The following is a 17761-nucleotide window of genomic DNA, read 5'->3' on the forward strand; positions in this document are numbered from 1 at the left end:
TTAAACATTGTTGGAATTCTAGAAGTCCTCCAATTTTTTGCTAGAACAAGTCCAGCTGCCGTTGCAAAATATTGAATATTTTTTATTCTTTTCAATATTAGTATTACACATCCCCAACAAATATATCTCTGGGATACATTTTATCGATATTTTAAGAATTTTTTGAATCTTGTTCTGAATTAATATCCAAAAGTTATGTATTTTTACACAAGCCCACCATTGGTGATAAAAGGAACCATCTTTTTGTCCACATTTCCAACAGATTGCAGGTTTATTTCCAAACTTTGCCAATTGATTAGGTGTAAGATACCATCTGTATCTGATTTTATAAAAAAAATTCTTAATATAATAACTAGTAGTAAATTTTAGACCAAAGTTTTTTTCAATCTTCTAATAATATTGAGTGACCTAGATCTTTGGCCCATTTTACCATATAATTTTTTATAATTTCATCTTCCATTTCTATCTCTAAACACAAGTTATACATCCTTTTTATTAATTTGTCTTCTTTATTTAATAATATAAGTCCTAATTTATTAGTTTCACCATAAATCCAAAATGGTTTAATTTCTTTTGTAAAGATATTATATTGTTAATGCAACCTTCATTTTTTAATTCTTCCATATTTTTCATCTTATAAATTACTCTATTGTTCTCTTGGTGTTTTTATAATGCATCCTTTATTTAAGCCATCCTTTTTTAATATATATTAAAAAAGAACCTTATCAAAATTTAATATTTAAGCCATCCTTTTTCGAATTTATTTTTATTTAACAGTGCTTCATAAGGGGAAAGCCACATAGGCATAGATCTTAACAAAATCCTTCTATATTTTTTCAAAATTCTGAATACTACAAATCTAAATGGGTGATGCAGAAAATGTTTATTAATTTTTTTCTTTTTGGTACCAGAGATAAGTATGAATCCCATACCTTAAACCCTCCTCTTCTAATGTTAATAAGCTTTCATTCGATAGTAGTAACCACTCTTTTAACTATACGAGGCAGCATGCATCATAATAGATTTTTATATTAGGAGCTGTGATGCTACCTCTTCCTTTTGAGTTCGAGAGTGTCTTATATCAAACTCTGGGCTTTTTGCCACCCCGTAAATGGCAAGGCTAAATAAGAGATAACATTAGCTCCGGGCAAGACGCCCAGAACGAGGAATGAAGTGCCAAGGTTACAGTAAGCTCCTAGCTAACCAAAACAACCTTACAATGGGAGATACAAAAATGTGGAAGGGTTTGTCCTTGTGATTTGGTTACTGTCGAAACACTTGACCATTCTCTGTTTGCATGCCCCACATATGATAAGATACGGATTAAATATATTAACTCAATTTTTTCGCAGTGTTCCCGATGCCAAGAGTGTTATAAAATTCCATATCTCCTGAATAGTTCTGATGTGCTTTTTGTGAGAATGTTGCAAATTTCATTCTTGAGATCAGTAATTTCTAATCGTGTTTTTTCTCACTTGTAATTTTTCTTTATTATACGCATCTGTTTTGTAATTTTTTGTTTTTGTATGCCAATAAGGCCGTTGTTGTTAAGTTATGTCAAACCTGGGAGGGGCAGGAGGGGGCGTTATTTCCTGTAGAGTGGGAGTTTTGCAGATTTTGCTTATGGATACAGCAAGAAGGATGGGCTGTCCTGTGCCTCAGTTGCCATTGAAACTGGGTCCCTCCGTGGTTTTGACAATATGGCTTGGCACCAGTTTCAGGGAAAGGTGGGCTCAGCCCTGTTAGCCAAATCCGGGAGGGGGGGGGACTAAAGCCCCTCAGCCCCCCTGAAGTTTTCACCTATGCCTGAGGGCATCCTCTGAGTGAACTGTTGATCCAACAACAAGCCTGTGCGCCAAGATGCCAAGCTGCAGTGGTAAACCAACAGCAAAACCTGTATTAGGCATTAAGTAGAGTAAATATAAAAGGACATCAGATAGAGAACAAACACAAGATAGAAACTGGTATCACTAAGGTGACATGTCAAGCATCTTAAGCACTCGCAATAAAAATGCTTTCAATGTCCTTGTGCAATGGCCATAGTCCAGCAATTGTAGCAACTTTAAATTATAGACGTTCTTTTGCTTGGAATTAGACATAAAGGTGGGAATGGTACGTCTTAACACTGAGTATTGGGGGTAAACCAACTACTGGGTCTCTTTCACTGAGCAGCCATACCACAGCAGTCCTAGAGTGGGTGGTGCTTGGCTCTTGGAGGTGAGGTTCAAGTTGTGGTAATGATCCAGCCTCTCTTGGTCATCCTGTGCTTCTGTCTCAGAGGGACAGGTGCCTGGCTGTTACCCAAAGTGGTGGGAAGTCTCTCCCTTTTAGGATGGGGAAATTAGCTGGAACAGACTCTTGGCATTGCAAAAGGCAGGGTAATGGGGTCTTGATTGCCTATTTTTTCATTTCAATTATATTTGTACCCTGCCCTATCCCCAATGGGCTCAGAGCGGCTAACAACACAATAAGCAATACATTTCAACAATATAACAAAGATACACCATAACAATAGTAAAATACATATAACTAAATAACCTCAGATGGCGACTTGATATTACAGGCTATACAACTTCTAACACCTAAACAGCAGCATTAACAATAAGATACAGCTAAATCCATACAATATCTAGTACTTTAAAAATAAAGCAATATATACAGTGAATCAATAGATTAACAACATCAGAGTAGCAGTACAACAATCAATATAATTATATTGATACATCTCAACAGTGTTATCAACGCATTAATATGCAATATAAACTTCATGGCAATATATAACCAATAACTAGTTAAAGCAACAAGGCGAACAATAACAATACAATATAAAACATAGCAATATAATAGCAATGCAATAAAAGGCAATAGCAATACAATATAAACATTTCCAATACTAAAACTACCGTGAAAGCTAAACTACCCTATAACTGCTACAAGAATAACCTTATCAAAATATCTAGTTCCTACACTACTTCTACTAACATAAGAGGAGAAGACTACCATCCCTGACTAAATATAAAGGAACTAACTTAATTCACTGACAATTCCTAATAGCCTGTACACCTAATTGTAACTACACCTAGGGAGGGTCGACGAAAATGGCGATGTATATGGGAGTCAGCTTTTGTATAGAAACATGCAGGAGAATGGGTAAAAGTTCAACAATTTTTATTCAGGGGTACAAAAGGGTACACAAACACACAATGAAACAGCAGAACACACACACACAGTCCTTGGATATAGATCTAGAATAGGTAAGGAATATAGAAAGGAGCAAAAAAATTATAGTCATCTGATCCTGGAGTGAATTGGTCCAAGGAACAGAACTGAGCAACCCATGCTTAGCTCTGTGGAACAGTATCACAGACAGTTTTCCAGAGATACTGAACACTGTCTATTGGGAGAGTGGGCTTCTTGTAGGGAAAAATGGATGCTCAGGGTTATGCAGAGTGATTCTGAATCTCCCTACAGACAAAAGGGATTTCCGGCCCTTCCTGGGAAGGACAAGAGACTGACATGGTGGGTCATCAGTCTAATGGGTTTAGACCTCAGCCTAATGTGCCCAGAGAAGTTAGCTGAAGAGATTACAGCTGGGAAACAATGTAAAGTACGGTGGTCCTTAAAAGTATTAGAGGAAGAAATATTAGATAGTACAATACAGGGCAGGTAAGCACATGAATACATTCTTTGTCTTCTCTGGGGCATATGATGCTGGGCTGGAGATTGGAATTCTCGCCAGGGCAACATCTTTGTGTGTAGACTTAATCCTGTCAGGAAGGTTGTGAGAAAACATAACACAGGTTGCTTTGGAGGGAGACACGTCCAGACTAAGTTCTTTTTCCTTGTAGGTACATTGAGCCAGTGCCCAAAATAGGCTCCCCCATTTTAAGATACTGTGCTGGCAAGCACCCAGGATTTGGCTGAGGGAATAGAGGGACTGTCTTTTCTTAAGAACAGGGCCCCTTGGTCCACAGGTCAGTCTGGCAACATGGCCCCCACAGTCCTTCTGTTAGGCCACCGCTGGAGAGACAAAGCTGCCAAATGTATCTGCCAATGTTGCCGTGTCCCCTCCCACACGCAAAAAGTCATCTGTGAACATAGAGAGGTATTTCTTAGACTCAGTCATGGCAGCCATGGCCTTCAGTTTGCAAGACCCAAGCAAGGCTCTTCACAAAAAGATACTTTGGAGATCATTTATTGGTATGGTCGCAATGAATTAGAAGTGACTTGATGGCACTTCACACGCACATTTCTTAATTAGAGGAGGATATGGGGAGACAATGCAGAAATATCCCACCAGGCCCACAAGAGGCAAGCAGGACACCAGAGAGGTAAAAGAGAAAGGTAGTTTGCCATTGCCTGTCTCAGTGTAGCAAGCCTGGACTTCCTTGATGTCTCCCATTCAAATATTAAACTGTGACTGACCCTATCTAGCTTCCATACTCTGAGGAGATCGGGAAGCCACACTGCACATATCCAGAACAATCTGAGCGAGCCACCAAAAGCAGGGCTAGGGGGGAAGAGAGACAGAGAGAGTTGGGGCAGGCAGGCACAAAAACAGAAGGCAACTGCTGGGGTAGAGGACAGAAAGAGAGGAGTAAGAGAAGGGATGGCAAGATGGAGAGTAACAGCCAGAGAGGAAGGAGGAGTAGGGCAGGAAAAAGTTGGGAGTAATGTCTCCTCCCTTCAAGTTCCTTGCATGACCCCACATGTTAAGAATGATTGCTTGAGGAATCTTATGTATAGGACAGAAAGCAATGATTGCCAAGAGAAATCAACCTCAGTATATAATAAAGGTATCAACCCTTGTGTGAGAACCACCTTAATTACATCTGGAATTACAAAATAGCAGTTCAACTTAGTTTTAACTTACAAATCAATTCCACTTCACTCCCAGCTGATGCAGGAGGGCTGGCAACCTGAAGCAGAGATGCCAGAAACTTCACTGCAAACTCTTTCAATAGCTGAACATGCCCTTCTTTGACAGTAGTGATCCTCTGTGAGCCAAATACTTGATGTGTTTGTTGAAATCTCAGGCTGAGGTCTTTCACAACATCTACCTCAAAAAGGTTTCAGAGTCCAAGATGGTGAGGTTTGAACTGGGACCTTCTACAGGCCACTTGTCTGTGTGAGAGGGGGAATGTGGGACAGCCATCGAGCTCCCTGAGGGGGGGGGGGGTGGGGGGGGGGGGGGGTGGGGGGGGGGGGGGGTGGGGGGGGGGGGGGGTGGGGGGGGGGGGGGGTGGGGGGGGGGGGGGGTGGGGGGGGGGGGGGGTGGGGGGGGGGGGGGGTGGGGGGGGGGGGGGGTGGGGGGGGGGGGGGGTGGGGGGGGGGGGGGGTGGGGGGGGGGGGGGGTGGGGGGGGGGGGGGGTGGGGGGGGGGGGGGGTGGGGGGGGGGGGGGGTGGGGGGGGGGGGGGGTGGGGGGGGGGGGGGGTGGGGGGGGGGGGGGGTGGGGGGGGGGGGGGGTGGGGGGGGGGGGGGGTGGGGGGGGGGGGGGGTGGGGGGGGGGGGGGGTGGGGGGGGGGGGGGGTGGGGGGGGGGGGGGGTGGGGGGGGGGGGGGGTGGGGGGGGGGGGGGGTGGGGGGGGGGGGGGGTGGGGGGGGGGGGGGGTGGGGGGGGGGGGGGGTGGGGGGGGGGGGGGGTGGGGGGGGGGGGGGGTGGGGGGGGGGGGGGGTGGGGGGGGGGGGGGGTGGGGGGGGGGGGGGGTGGGGGGGGGGGGGGGTGGGGGGGGGGGGGGGTGGGGGGGGGGGGGGGTGGGGGGGGGGGGGGGTGGGGGGGGGGGGGGGTGGGGGGGGGGGGGGGTGGGGGGGGGGGGGGGTGGGGGGGGGGGGGGGTGGGGGGGGGGGGGGGTGGGGGGGGGGGGGGGTGGGGGGGGGGGGGGGTGGGGGGGGGGGGGGGTGGGGGGGGGGGGGGGTGGGGGGGGGGGGGGGTGGGGGGGGGGGGGGGTGGGGGGGGGGGGGGGTGGGGGGGGGGGGGGGTGGGGGGGGGGGGGGGTGGGGGGGGGGGGGGGTGGGGGGGGGGGGGGGTGGGGGGGGGGGGGGGTGGGGGGGGGGGGGGGTGGGGGGGGGGGGGGGTGGGGGGGGGGGGGGGTGGGGGGGGGGGGGGGTGGGGGGGGGGGGGGGTGGGGGGGGGGGGGGGTGGGGGGGGGGGGGGGTGGGGGGGGGGGGGGGTGGGGGGGGGGGGGGGTGGGGGGGGGGGGGGGTGGGGGGGGGGGGGGGTGGGGGGGGGGGGGGGTGGGGGGGGGGGGGGGTGGGGGGGGGGGGGGGTGGGGGGGGGGGGGGGTGGGGGGGGGGGGGGGTGGGGGGGGGGGGGGGTGGGGGGGGGGGGGGGTGGGGGGGGGGGGGGGTGGGGGGGGGGGGGGGTGGGGGGGGGGGGGGGTGGGGGGGGGGGGGGGTGGGGGGGGGGGGGGGTGGGGGGGGGGGGGGGTGGGGGGGGGGGGGGGTGGGGGGGGGGGGGGGTGGGGGGGGGGGGGGGTGGGGGGGGGGGGGGGTGGGGGGGGGGGGGGGTGGGGGGGGGGGGGGGTGGGGGGGGGGGGGGGTGGGGGGGGGGGGGGGTGGGGGGGGGGGGGGGTGGGGGGGGGGGGGGGTGGGGGGGGGGGGGGGTGGGGGGGGGGGGGGGTGGGGGGGGGGGGGGGTGGGGGGGGGGGGGGGTGGGGGGGGGGGGGGGTGGGGGGGGGGGGGGGTGGGGGGGGGGGGGGGTGGGGGGGGGGGGGGGTGGGGGGGGGGGGGGGTGGGGGGGGGGGGGGGTGGGGGGGGGGGGGGGTGGGGGGGGGGGGGGGTGGGGGGGGGGGGGGGTGGGGGGGGGGGGGGGTGGGGGGGGGGGGGGGTGGGGGGGGGGGGGGGTGGGGGGGGGGGGGGGTGGGGGGGGGGGGGGGTGGGGGGGGGGGGGGGTGGGGGGGGGGGGGGGTGGGGGGGGGGGGGGGTGGGGGGGGGGGGGGGTGGGGGGGGGGGGGGGTGGGGGGGGGGGGGGGTGGGGGGGGGGGGGGGTGGGGGGGGGGGGGGGTGGGGGGGGGGGGGGGTGGGGGGGGGGGGGGGTGGGGGGGGGGGGGGGTGGGGGGGGGGGGGGGTGGGGGGGGGGGGGGGTGGGGGGGGGGGGGGGTGGGGGGGGGGGGGGGTGGGGGGGGGGGGGGGTGGGGGGGGGGGGGGGTGGGGGGGGGGGGGGGTGGGGGGGGGGGGGGGTGGGGGGGGGGGGGGGTGGGGGGGGGGGGGGGTGGGGGGGGGGGGGGGTGGGGGGGGGGGGGGGTGGGGGGGGGGGGGGGTGGGGGGGGGGGGGGGTGGGGGGGGGGGGGGGTGGGGGGGGGGGGGGGTGGGGGGGGGGGGGGGTGGGGGGGGGGGGGGGTGGGGGGGGGGGGGGGTGGGGGGGGGGGGGGGTGGGGGGGGGGGGGGGTGGGGGGGGGGGGGGGTGGGGGGGGGGGGGGGTGGGGGGGGGGGGGGGTGGGGGGGGGGGGGGGTGGGGGGGGGGGGGGGTGGGGGGGGGGGGGGGTGGGGGGGGGGGGGGGTGGGGGGGGGGGGGGGTGGGGGGGGGGGGGGGTGGGGGGGGGGGGGGGTGGGGGGGGGGGGGGGTGGGGGGGGGGGGGGGTGGGGGGGGGGGGGGGTGGGGGGGGGGGGGGGTGGGGGGGGGGGGGGGTGGGGGGGGGGGGGGGTGGGGGGGGGGGGGGGTGGGGGGGGGGGGGGGTGGGGGGGGGGGGGGGTGGGGGGGGGGGGGGGTGGGGGGGGGGGGGGGTGGGGGGGGGGGGGGGTGGGGGGGGGGGGGGGTGGGGGGGGGGGGGGGTGGGGGGGGGGGGGGGTGGGGGGGGGGGGGGGTGGGGGGGGGGGGGGGTGGGGGGGGGGGGGGGTGGGGGGGGGGGGGGGTGGGGGGGGGGGGGGGTGGGGGGGGGGGGGGGTGGGGGGGGGGGGGGGTGGGGGGGGGGGGGGGTGGGGGGGGGGGGGGGTGGGGGGGGGGGGGGGTGGGGGGGGGGGGGGGTGGGGGGGGGGGGGGGTGGGGGGGGGGGGGGGTGGGGGGGGGGGGGGGTGGGGGGGGGGGGGGGTGGGGGGGGGGGGGGGTGGGGGGGGGGGGGGGTGGGGGGGGGGGGGGGTGGGGGGGGGGGGGGGTGGGGGGGGGGGGGGGTGGGGGGGGGGGGGGGTGGGGGGGGGGGGGGGTGGGGGGGGGGGGGGGTGGGGGGGGGGGGGGGTGGGGGGGGGGGGGGGTGGGGGGGGGGGGGGGTGGGGGGGGGGGGGGGTGGGGGGGGGGGGGGGTGGGGGGGGGGGGGGGTGGGGGGGGGGGGGGGTGGGGGGGGGGGGGGGTGGGGGGGGGGGGGGGTGGGGGGGGGGGGGGGTGGGGGGGGGGGGGGGTGGGGGGGGGGGGGGGTGGGGGGGGGGGGGGGTGGGGGGGGGGGGGGGTGGGGGGGGGGGGGGGTGGGGGGGGGGGGGGGTGGGGGGGGGGGGGGGTGGGGGGGGGGGGGGGTGGGGGGGGGGGGGGGTGGGGGGGGGGGGGGGTGGGGGGGGGGGGGGGTGGGGGGGGGGGGGGGTGGGGGGGGGGGGGGGTGGGGGGGGGGGGGGGTGGGGGGGGGGGGGGGTGGGGGGGGGGGGGGGTGGGGGGGGGGGGGGGTGGGGGGGGGGGGGGGTGGGGGGGGGGGGGGGTGGGGGGGGGGGGGGGTGGGGGGGGGGGGGGGTGGGGGGGGGGGGGGGTGGGGGGGGGGGGGGGTGGGGGGGGGGGGGGGTGGGGGGGGGGGGGGGTGGGGGGGGGGGGGGGTGGGGGGGGGGGGGGGTGGGGGGGGGGGGGGGTGGGGGGGGGGGGGGGTGGGGGGGGGGGGGGGTGGGGGGGGGGGGGGGTGGGGGGGGGGGGGGGTGGGGGGGGGGGGGGGTGGGGGGGGGGGGGGGTGGGGGGGGGGGGGGGTGGGGGGGGGGGGGGGTGGGGGGGGGGGGGGGTGGGGGGGGGGGGGGGTGGGGGGGGGGGGGGGTGGGGGGGGGGGGGGGTGGGGGGGGGGGGGGGTGGGGGGGGGGGGGGGTGGGGGGGGGGGGGGGTGGGGGGGGGGGGGGGTGGGGGGGGGGGGGGGTGGGGGGGGGGGGGGGTGGGGGGGGGGGGGGGTGGGGGGGGGGGGGGGTGGGGGGGGGGGGGGGTGGGGGGGGGGGGGGGTGGGGGGGGGGGGGGGTGGGGGGGGGGGGGGGTGGGGGGGGGGGGGGGTGGGGGGGGGGGGGGGTGGGGGGGGGGGGGGGTGGGGGGGGGGGGGGGTGGGGGGGGGGGGGGGTGGGGGGGGGGGGGGGTGGGGGGGGGGGGGGGTGGGGGGGGGGGGGGGTGGGGGGGGGGGGGGGTGGGGGGGGGGGGGGGTGGGGGGGGGGGGGGGTGGGGGGGGGGGGGGGTGGGGGGGGGGGGGGGTGGGGGGGGGGGGGGGTGGGGGGGGGGGGGGGTGGGGGGGGGGGGGGGTGGGGGGGGGGGGGGGTGGGGGGGGGGGGGGGTGGGGGGGGGGGGGGGTGGGGGGGGGGGGGGGTGGGGGGGGGGGGGGGTGGGGGGGGGGGGGGGTGGGGGGGGGGGGGGGTGGGGGGGGGGGGGGGTGGGGGGGGGGGGGGGTGGGGGGGGGGGGGGGTGGGGGGGGGGGGGGGTGGGGGGGGGGGGGGGTGGGGGGGGGGGGGGGTGGGGGGGGGGGGGGGTGGGGGGGGGGGGGGGTGGGGGGGGGGGGGGGTGGGGGGGGGGGGGGGTGGGGGGGGGGGGGGGTGGGGGGGGGGGGGGGTGGGGGGGGGGGGGGGTGGGGGGGGGGGGGGGTGGGGGGGGGGGGGGGTGGGGGGGGGGGGGGGTGGGGGGGGGGGGGGGTGGGGGGGGGGGGGGGTGGGGGGGGGGGGGGGTGGGGGGGGGGGGGGGTGGGGGGGGGGGGGGGTGGGGGGGGGGGGGGGTGGGGGGGGGGGGGGGTGGGGGGGGGGGGGGGTGGGGGGGGGGGGGGGTGGGGGGGGGGGGGGGTGGGGGGGGGGGGGGGTGGGGGGGGGGGGGGGTGGGGGGGGGGGGGGGTGGGGGGGGGGGGGGGTGGGGGGGGGGGGGGGTGGGGGGGGGGGGGGGTGGGGGGGGGGGGGGGTGGGGGGGGGGGGGGGTGGGGGGGGGGGGGGGTGGGGGGGGGGGGGGGTGGGGGGGGGGGGGGGTGGGGGGGGGGGGGGGTGGGGGGGGGGGGGGGTGGGGGGGGGGGGGGGTGGGGGGGGGGGGGGGTGGGGGGGGGGGGGGGTGGGGGGGGGGGGGGGTGGGGGGGGGGGGGGGTGGGGGGGGGGGGGGGTGGGGGGGGGGGGGGGTGGGGGGGGGGGGGGGTGGGGGGGGGGGGGGGTGGGGGGGGGGGGGGGTGGGGGGGGGGGGGGGTGGGGGGGGGGGGGGGTGGGGGGGGGGGGGGGTGGGGGGGGGGGGGGGTGGGGGGGGGGGGGGGTGGGGGGGGGGGGGGGTGGGGGGGGGGGGGGGTGGGGGGGGGGGGGGGTGGGGGGGGGGGGGGGTGGGGGGGGGGGGGGGTGGGGGGGGGGGGGGGTGGGGGGGGGGGGGGGTGGGGGGGGGGGGGGGTGGGGGGGGGGGGGGGTGGGGGGGGGGGGGGGTGGGGGGGGGGGGGGGTGGGGGGGGGGGGGGGTGGGGGGGGGGGGGGGTGGGGGGGGGGGGGGGTGGGGGGGGGGGGGGGTGGGGGGGGGGGGGGGTGGGGGGGGGGGGGGGTGGGGGGGGGGGGGGGTGGGGGGGGGGGGGGGTGGGGGGGGGGGGGGGTGGGGGGGGGGGGGGGTGGGGGGGGGGGGGGGTGGGGGGGGGGGGGGGTGGGGGGGGGGGGGGGTGGGGGGGGGGGGGGGTGGGGGGGGGGGGGGGTGGGGGGGGGGGGGGGTGGGGGGGGGGGGGGGTGGGGGGGGGGGGGGGTGGGGGGGGGGGGGGGTGGGGGGGGGGGGGGGTGGGGGGGGGGGGGGGTGGGGGGGGGGGGGGGTGGGGGGGGGGGGGGGTGGGGGGGGGGGGGGGTGGGGGGGGGGGGGGGTGGGGGGGGGGGGGGGTGGGGGGGGGGGGGGGTGGGGGGGGGGGGGGGTGGGGGGGGGGGGGGGTGGGGGGGGGGGGGGGTGGGGGGGGGGGGGGGTGGGGGGGGGGGGGGGTGGGGGGGGGGGGGGGTGGGGGGGGGGGGGGGTGGGGGGGGGGGGGGGTGGGGGGGGGGGGGGGTGGGGGGGGGGGGGGGTGGGGGGGGGGGGGGGTGGGGGGGGGGGGGGGTGGGGGGGGGGGGGGGTGGGGGGGGGGGGGGGTGGGGGGGGGGGGGGGTGGGGGGGGGGGGGGGTGGGGGGGGGGGGGGGTGGGGGGGGGGGGGGGTGGGGGGGGGGGGGGGTGGGGGGGGGGGGGGGTGGGGGGGGGGGGGGGTGGGGGGGGGGGGGGGTGGGGGGGGGGGGGGGTGGGGGGGGGGGGGGGTGGGGGGGGGGGGGGGTGGGGGGGGGGGGGGGTGGGGGGGGGGGGGGGTGGGGGGGGGGGGGGGTGGGGGGGGGGGGGGGTGGGGGGGGGGGGGGGTGGGGGGGGGGGGGGGTGGGGGGGGGGGGGGGTGGGGGGGGGGGGGGGTGGGGGGGGGGGGGGGTGGGGGGGGGGGGGGGTGGGGGGGGGGGGGGGTGGGGGGGGGGGGGGGTGGGGGGGGGGGGGGGTGGGGGGGGGGGGGGGTGGGGGGGGGGGGGGGTGGGGGGGGGGGGGGGTGGGGGGGGGGGGGGGTGGGGGGGGGGGGGGGTGGGGGGGGGGGGGGGTGGGGGGGGGGGGGGGTGGGGGGGGGGGGGGGTGGGGGGGGGGGGGGGTGGGGGGGGGGGGGGGTGGGGGGGGGGGGGGGTGGGGGGGGGGGGGGGTGGGGGGGGGGGGGGGTGGGGGGGGGGGGGGGTGGGGGGGGGGGGGGGTGGGGGGGGGGGGGGGTGGGGGGGGGGGGGGGTGGGGGGGGGGGGGGGTGGGGGGGGGGGGGGGTGGGGGGGGGGGGGGGTGGGGGGGGGGGGGGGTGGGGGGGGGGGGGGGTGGGGGGGGGGGGGGGTGGGGGGGGGGGGGGGTGGGGGGGGGGGGGGGTGGGGGGGGGGGGGGGTGGGGGGGGGGGGGGGTGGGGGGGGGGGGGGGTGGGGGGGGGGGGGGGTGGGGGGGGGGGGGGGTGGGGGGGGGGGGGGGTGGGGGGGGGGGGGGGTGGGGGGGGGGGGGGGTGGGGGGGGGGGGGGGTGGGGGGGGGGGGGGGTGGGGGGGGGGGGGGGTGGGGGGGGGGGGGGGTGGGGGGGGGGGGGGGTGGGGGGGGGGGGGGGTGGGGGGGGGGGGGGGTGGGGGGGGGGGGGGGTGGGGGGGGGGGGGGGTGGGGGGGGGGGGGGGTGGGGGGGGGGGGGGGTGGGGGGGGGGGGGGGTGGGGGGGGGGGGGGGTGGGGGGGGGGGGGGGTGGGGGGGGGGGGGGGTGGGGGGGGGGGGGGGTGGGGGGGGGGGGGGGTGGGGGGGGGGGGGGGTGGGGGGGGGGGGGGGTGGGGGGGGGGGGGGGTGGGGGGGGGGGGGGGTGGGGGGGGGGGGGGGTGGGGGGGGGGGGGGGTGGGGGGGGGGGGGGGTGGGGGGGGGGGGGGGTGGGGGGGGGGGGGGGTGGGGGGGGGGGGGGGTGGGGGGGGGGGGGGGTGGGGGGGGGGGGGGGTGGGGGGGGGGGGGGGTGGGGGGGGGGGGGGGTGGGGGGGGGGGGGGGTGGGGGGGGGGGGGGGTGGGGGGGGGGGGGGGTGGGGGGGGGGGGGGGTGGGGGGGGGGGGGGGTGGGGGGGGGGGGGGGTGGGGGGGGGGGGGGGTGGGGGGGGGGGGGGGTGGGGGGGGGGGGGGGTGGGGGGGGGGGGGGGTGGGGGGGGGGGGGGGTGGGGGGGGGGGGGGGTGGGGGGGGGGGGGGGTGGGGGGGGGGGGGGGTGGGGGGGGGGGGGGGTGGGGGGGGGGGGGGGTGGGGGGGGGGGGGGGTGGGGGGGGGGGGGGGTGGGGGGGGGGGGGGGTGGGGGGGGGGGGGGGTGGGGGGGGGGGGGGGTGGGGGGGGGGGGGGGTGGGGGGGGGGGGGGGTGGGGGGGGGGGGGGGTGGGGGGGGGGGGGGGTGGGGGGGGGGGGGGGTGGGGGGGGGGGGGGGTGGGGGGGGGGGGGGGTGGGGGGGGGGGGGGGTGGGGGGGGGGGGGGGTGGGGGGGGGGGGGGGTGGGGGGGGGGGGGGGTGGGGGGGGGGGGGGGTGGGGGGGGGGGGGGGTGGGGGGGGGGGGGGGTGGGGGGGGGGGGGGGTGGGGGGGGGGGGGGGTGGGGGGGGGGGGGGGTGGGGGGGGGGGGGGGTGGGGGGGGGGGGGGGTGGGGGGGGGGGGGGGTGGGGGGGGGGGGGGGTGGGGGGGGGGGGGGGTGGGGGGGGGGGGGGGTGGGGGGGGGGGGGGGTGGGGGGGGGGGGGGGTGGGGGGGGGGGGGGGTGGGGGGGGGGGGGGGTGGGGGGGGGGGGGGGTGGGGGGGGGGGGGGGTGGGGGGGGGGGGGGGTGGGGGGGGGGGGGGGTGGGGGGGGGGGGGGGTGGGGGGGGGGGGGGGTGGGGGGGGGGGGGGGTGGGGGGGGGGGGGGGTGGGGGGGGGGGGGGGTGGGGGGGGGGGGGGGTGGGGGGGGGGGGGGGTGGGGGGGGGGGGGGGTGGGGGGGGGGGGGGGTGGGGGGGGGGGGGGGTGGGGGGGGGGGGGGGTGGGGGGGGGGGGGGGTGGGGGGGGGGGGGGGTGGGGGGGGGGGGGGGTGGGGGGGGGGGGGGGTGGGGGGGGGGGGGGGTGGGGGGGGGGGGGGGTGGGGGGGGGGGGGGGTGGGGGGGGGGGGGGGTGGGGGGGGGGGGGGGTGGGGGGGGGGGGGGGTGGGGGGGGGGGGGGGTGGGGGGGGGGGGGGGTGGGGGGGGGGGGGGGTGGGGGGGGGGGGGGGTGGGGGGGGGGGGGGGTGGGGGGGGGGGGGGGTGGGGGGGGGGGGGGGTGGGGGGGGGGGGGGGTGGGGGGGGGGGGGGGTGGGGGGGGGGGGGGGTGGGGGGGGGGGGGGGTGGGGGGGGGGGGGGGTGGGGGGGGGGGGGGGTGGGGGGGGGGGGGGGTGGGGGGGGGGGGGGGTGGGGGGGGGGGGGGGTGGGGGGGGGGGGGGGTGGGGGGGGGGGGGGGTGGGGGGGGGGGGGGGTGGGGGGGGGGGGGGGTGGGGGGGGGGGGGGGTGGGGGGGGGGGGGGGTGGGGGGGGGGGGGGGTGGGGGGGGGGGGGGGTGGGGGGGGGGGGGGGTGGGGGGGGGGGGGGGTGGGGGGGGGGGGGGGTGGGGGGGGGGGGGGGTGGGGGGGGGGGGGGGTGGGGGGGGGGGGGGGTGGGGGGGGGGGGGGGTGGGGGGGGGGGGGGGTGGGGGGGGGGGGGGGTGGGGGGGGGGGGGGGTGGGGGGGGGGGGGGGTGGGGGGGGGGGGGGGTGGGGGGGGGGGGGGGTGGGGGGGGGGGGGGGTGGGGGGGGGGGGGGGTGGGGGGGGGGGGGGGTGGGGGGGGGGGGGGGTGGGGGGGGGGGGGGGTGGGGGGGGGGGGGGGTGGGGGGGGGGGGGGGTGGGGGGGGGGGGGGGTGGGGGGGGGGGGGGGTGGGGGGGGGGGGGGGTGGGGGGGGGGGGGGGTGGGGGGGGGGGGGGGTGGGGGGGGGGGGGGGTGGGGGGGGGGGGGGGTGGGGGGGGGGGGGGGTGGGGGGGGGGGGGGGTGGGGGGGGGGGGGGGTGGGGGGGGGGGGGGGTGGGGGGGGGGGGGGGTGGGGGGGGGGGGGGGTGGGGGGGGGGGGGGGTGGGGGGGGGGGGGGGTGGGGGGGGGGGGGGGTGGGGGGGGGGGGGGGTGGGGGGGGGGGGGGGTGGGGGGGGGGGGGGGTGGGGGGGGGGGGGGGTGGGGGGGGGGGGGGGTGGGGGGGGGGGGGGGTGGGGGGGGGGGGGGGTGGGGGGGGGGGGGGGTGGGGGGGGGGGGGGGTGGGGGGGGGGGGGGGTGGGGGGGGGGGGGGGTGGGGGGGGGGGGGGGTGGGGGGGGGGGGGGGTGGGGGGGGGGGGGGGTGGGGGGGGGGGGGGGTGGGGGGGGGGGGGGGTGGGGGGGGGGGGGGGTGGGGGGGGGGGGGGGTGGGGGGGGGGGGGGGTGGGGGGGGGGGGGGGTGGGGGGGGGGGGGGGTGGGGGGGGGGGGGGGTGGGGGGGGGGGGGGGTGGGGGGGGGGGGGGGTGGGGGGGGGGGGGGGTGGGGGGGGGGGGGGGTGGGGGGGGGGGGGGGTGGGGGGGGGGGGGGGTGGGGGGGGGGGGGGGTGGGGGGGGGGGGGGGTGGGGGGGGGGGGGGGTGGGGGGGGGGGGGGGTGGGGGGGGGGGGGGGTGGGGGGGGGGGGGGGTGGGGGGGGGGGGGGGTGGGGGGGGGGGGGGGTGGGGGGGGGGGGGGGTGGGGGGGGGGGGGGGTGGGGGGGGGGGGGGGTGGGGGGGGGGGGGGGTGGGGGGGGGGGGGGGTGGGGGGGGGGGGGGGTGGGGGGGGGGGGGGGTGGGGGGGGGGGGGGGTGGGGGGGGGGGGGGGTGGGGGGGGGGGGGGGTGGGGGGGGGGGGGGGTGGGGGGGGGGGGGGGTGGGGGGGGGGGGGGGTGGGGGGGGGGGGGGGTGGGGGGGGGGGGGGGTGGGGGGGGGGGGGGGTGGGGGGGGGGGGGGGTGGGGGGGGGGGGGGGTGGGGGGGGGGGGGGGTGGGGGGGGGGGGGGGTGGGGGGGGGGGGGGGTGGGGGGGGGGGGGGGTGGGGGGGGGGGGGGGTGGGGGGGGGGGGGGGTGGGGGGGGGGGGGGGTGGGGGGGGGGGGGGGTGGGGGGGGGGGGGGGTGGGGGGGGGGGGGGGTGGGGGGGGGGGGGGGTGGGGGGGGGGGGGGGTGGGGGGGGGGGGGGGTGGGGGGGGGGGGGGGTGGGGGGGGGGGGGGGTGGGGGGGGGGGGGGGTGGGGGGGGGGGGGGGTGGGGGGGGGGGGGGGTGGGGGGGGGGGGGGGTGGGGGGGGGGGGGGGTGGGGGGGGGGGGGGGTGGGGGGGGGGGGGGGTGGGGGGGGGGGGGGGTGGGGGGGGGGGGGGGTGGGGGGGGGGGGGGGTGGGGGGGGGGGGGGGTGGGGGGGGGGGGGGGTGGGGGGGGGGGGGGGTGGGGGGGGGGGGGGGTGGGGGGGGGGGGGGGTGGGGGGGGGGGGGGGTGGGGGGGGGGGGGGGTGGGGGGGGGGGGGGGTGGGGGGGGGGGGGGGTGGGGGGGGGGGGGGGTGGGGGGGGGGGGGGGTGGGGGGGGGGGGGGGTGGGGGGGGGGGGGGGTGGGGGGGGGGGGGGGTGGGGGGGGGGGGGGGTGGGGGGGGGGGGGGGTGGGGGGGGGGGGGGGTGGGGGGGGGGGGGGGTGGGGGGGGGGGGGGGTGGGGGGGGGGGGGGGTGGGGGGGGGGGGGGGTGGGGGGGGGGGGGGGTGGGGGGGGGGGGGGGTGGGGGGGGGGGGGGGTGGGGGGGGGGGGGGGTGGGGGGGGGGGGGGGTGGGGGGGGGGGGGGGTGGGGGGGGGGGGGGGTGGGGGGGGGGGGGGGTGGGGGGGGGGGGGGGTGGGGGGGGGGGGGGGTGGGGGGGGGGGGGGGTGGGGGGGGGGGGGGGTGGGGGGGGGGGGGGGTGGGGGGGGGGGGGGGTGGGGGGGGGGGGGGGTGGGGGGGGGGGGGGGTGGGGGGGGGGGGGGGTGGGGGGGGGGGGGGGTGGGGGGGGGGGGGGGTGGGGGGGGGGGGGGGTGGGGGGGGGGGGGGGTGGGGGGGGGGGGGGGTGGGGGGGGGGGGGGGTGGGGGGGGGGGGGGGTGGGGGGGGGGGGGGGTGGGGGGGGGGGGGGGTGGGGGGGGGGGGGGGTGGGGGGGGGGGGGGGTGGGGGGGGGGGGGGGTGGGGGGGGGGGGGGGTGGGGGGGGGGGGGGGTGGGGGGGGGGGGGGGTGGGGGGGGGGGGGGGTGGGGGGGGGGGGGGGTGGGGGGGGGGGGGGGTGGGGGGGGGGGGGGGTGGGGGGGGGGGGGGGTGGGGGGGGGGGGGGGTGGGGGGGGGGGGGGGTGGGGGGGGGGGGGGGTGGGGGGGGGGGGGGGTGGGGGGGGGGGGGGGTGGGGGGGGGGGGGGGTGGGGGGGGGGGGGGGTGGGGGGGGGGGGGGGTGGGGGGGGGGGGGGGTGGGGGGGGGGGGGGGTGGGGGGGGGGGGGGGTGGGGGGGGGGGGGGGTGGGGGGGGGGGGGGGTGGGGGGGGGGGGGGGTGGGGGGGGGGGGGGGTGGGGGGGGGGGGGGGTGGGGGGGGGGGGGGGTGGGGGGGGGGGGGGGTGGGGGGGGGGGGGGGTGGGGGGGGGGGGGGGTGGGGGGGGGGGGGGGTGGGGGGGGGGGGGGGTGGGGGGGGGGGGGGGTGGGGGGGGGGGGGGGTGGGGGGGGGGGGGGGTGGGGGGGGGGGGGGGTGGGGGGGGGGGGGGGTGGGGGGGGGGGGGGGTGGGGGGGGGGGGGGGTGGGGGGGGGGGGGGGTGGGGGGGGGGGGGGGTGGGGGGGGGGGGGGGTGGGGGGGGGGGGGGGTGGGGGGGGGGGGGGGTGGGGGGGGGGGGGGGTGGGGGGGGGGGGGGGTGGGGGGGGGGGGGGGTGGGGGGGGGGGGGGGTGGGGGGGGGGGGGGGTGGGGGGGGGGGGGGGTGGGGGGGGGGGGGGGTGGGGGGGGGGGGGGGTGGGGGGGGGGGGGGGTGGGGGGGGGGGGGGGTGGGGGGGGGGGGGGGTGGGGGGGGGGGGGGGTGGGGGGGGGGGGGGGTGGGGGGGGGGGGGGGTGGGGGGGGGGGGGGGTGGGGGGGGGGGGGGGTGGGGGGGGGGGGGGGTGGGGG

General features: G+C 77.9%; 2 protein-coding genes across 18 annotated transcripts in view; one reads left to right on the top strand and one right to left on the bottom strand.

Moving 5' to 3' along the window:
- LOC125428543 (zinc finger protein 883-like) overlaps positions 1–17761 on the top strand; it is a 454328-nt gene that overhangs the window by 358641 nt on the left and 77926 nt on the right. The gene's annotated exons all lie outside the window — the stretch shown is intronic.
- LOC125428537 (zinc finger protein 436-like) overlaps positions 1–17761 on the bottom strand; it is a 774209-nt gene that overhangs the window by 335789 nt on the left and 420659 nt on the right. The gene's annotated exons all lie outside the window — the stretch shown is intronic.

The sequence above is a fragment of the Sphaerodactylus townsendi genome, linkage group LG03, assembly GCF_021028975.2.
Source record: "Sphaerodactylus townsendi isolate TG3544 linkage group LG03, MPM_Stown_v2.3, whole genome shotgun sequence".
Taxonomy (NCBI): Eukaryota; Metazoa; Chordata; class Lepidosauria; order Squamata; family Sphaerodactylidae; genus Sphaerodactylus; species Sphaerodactylus townsendi.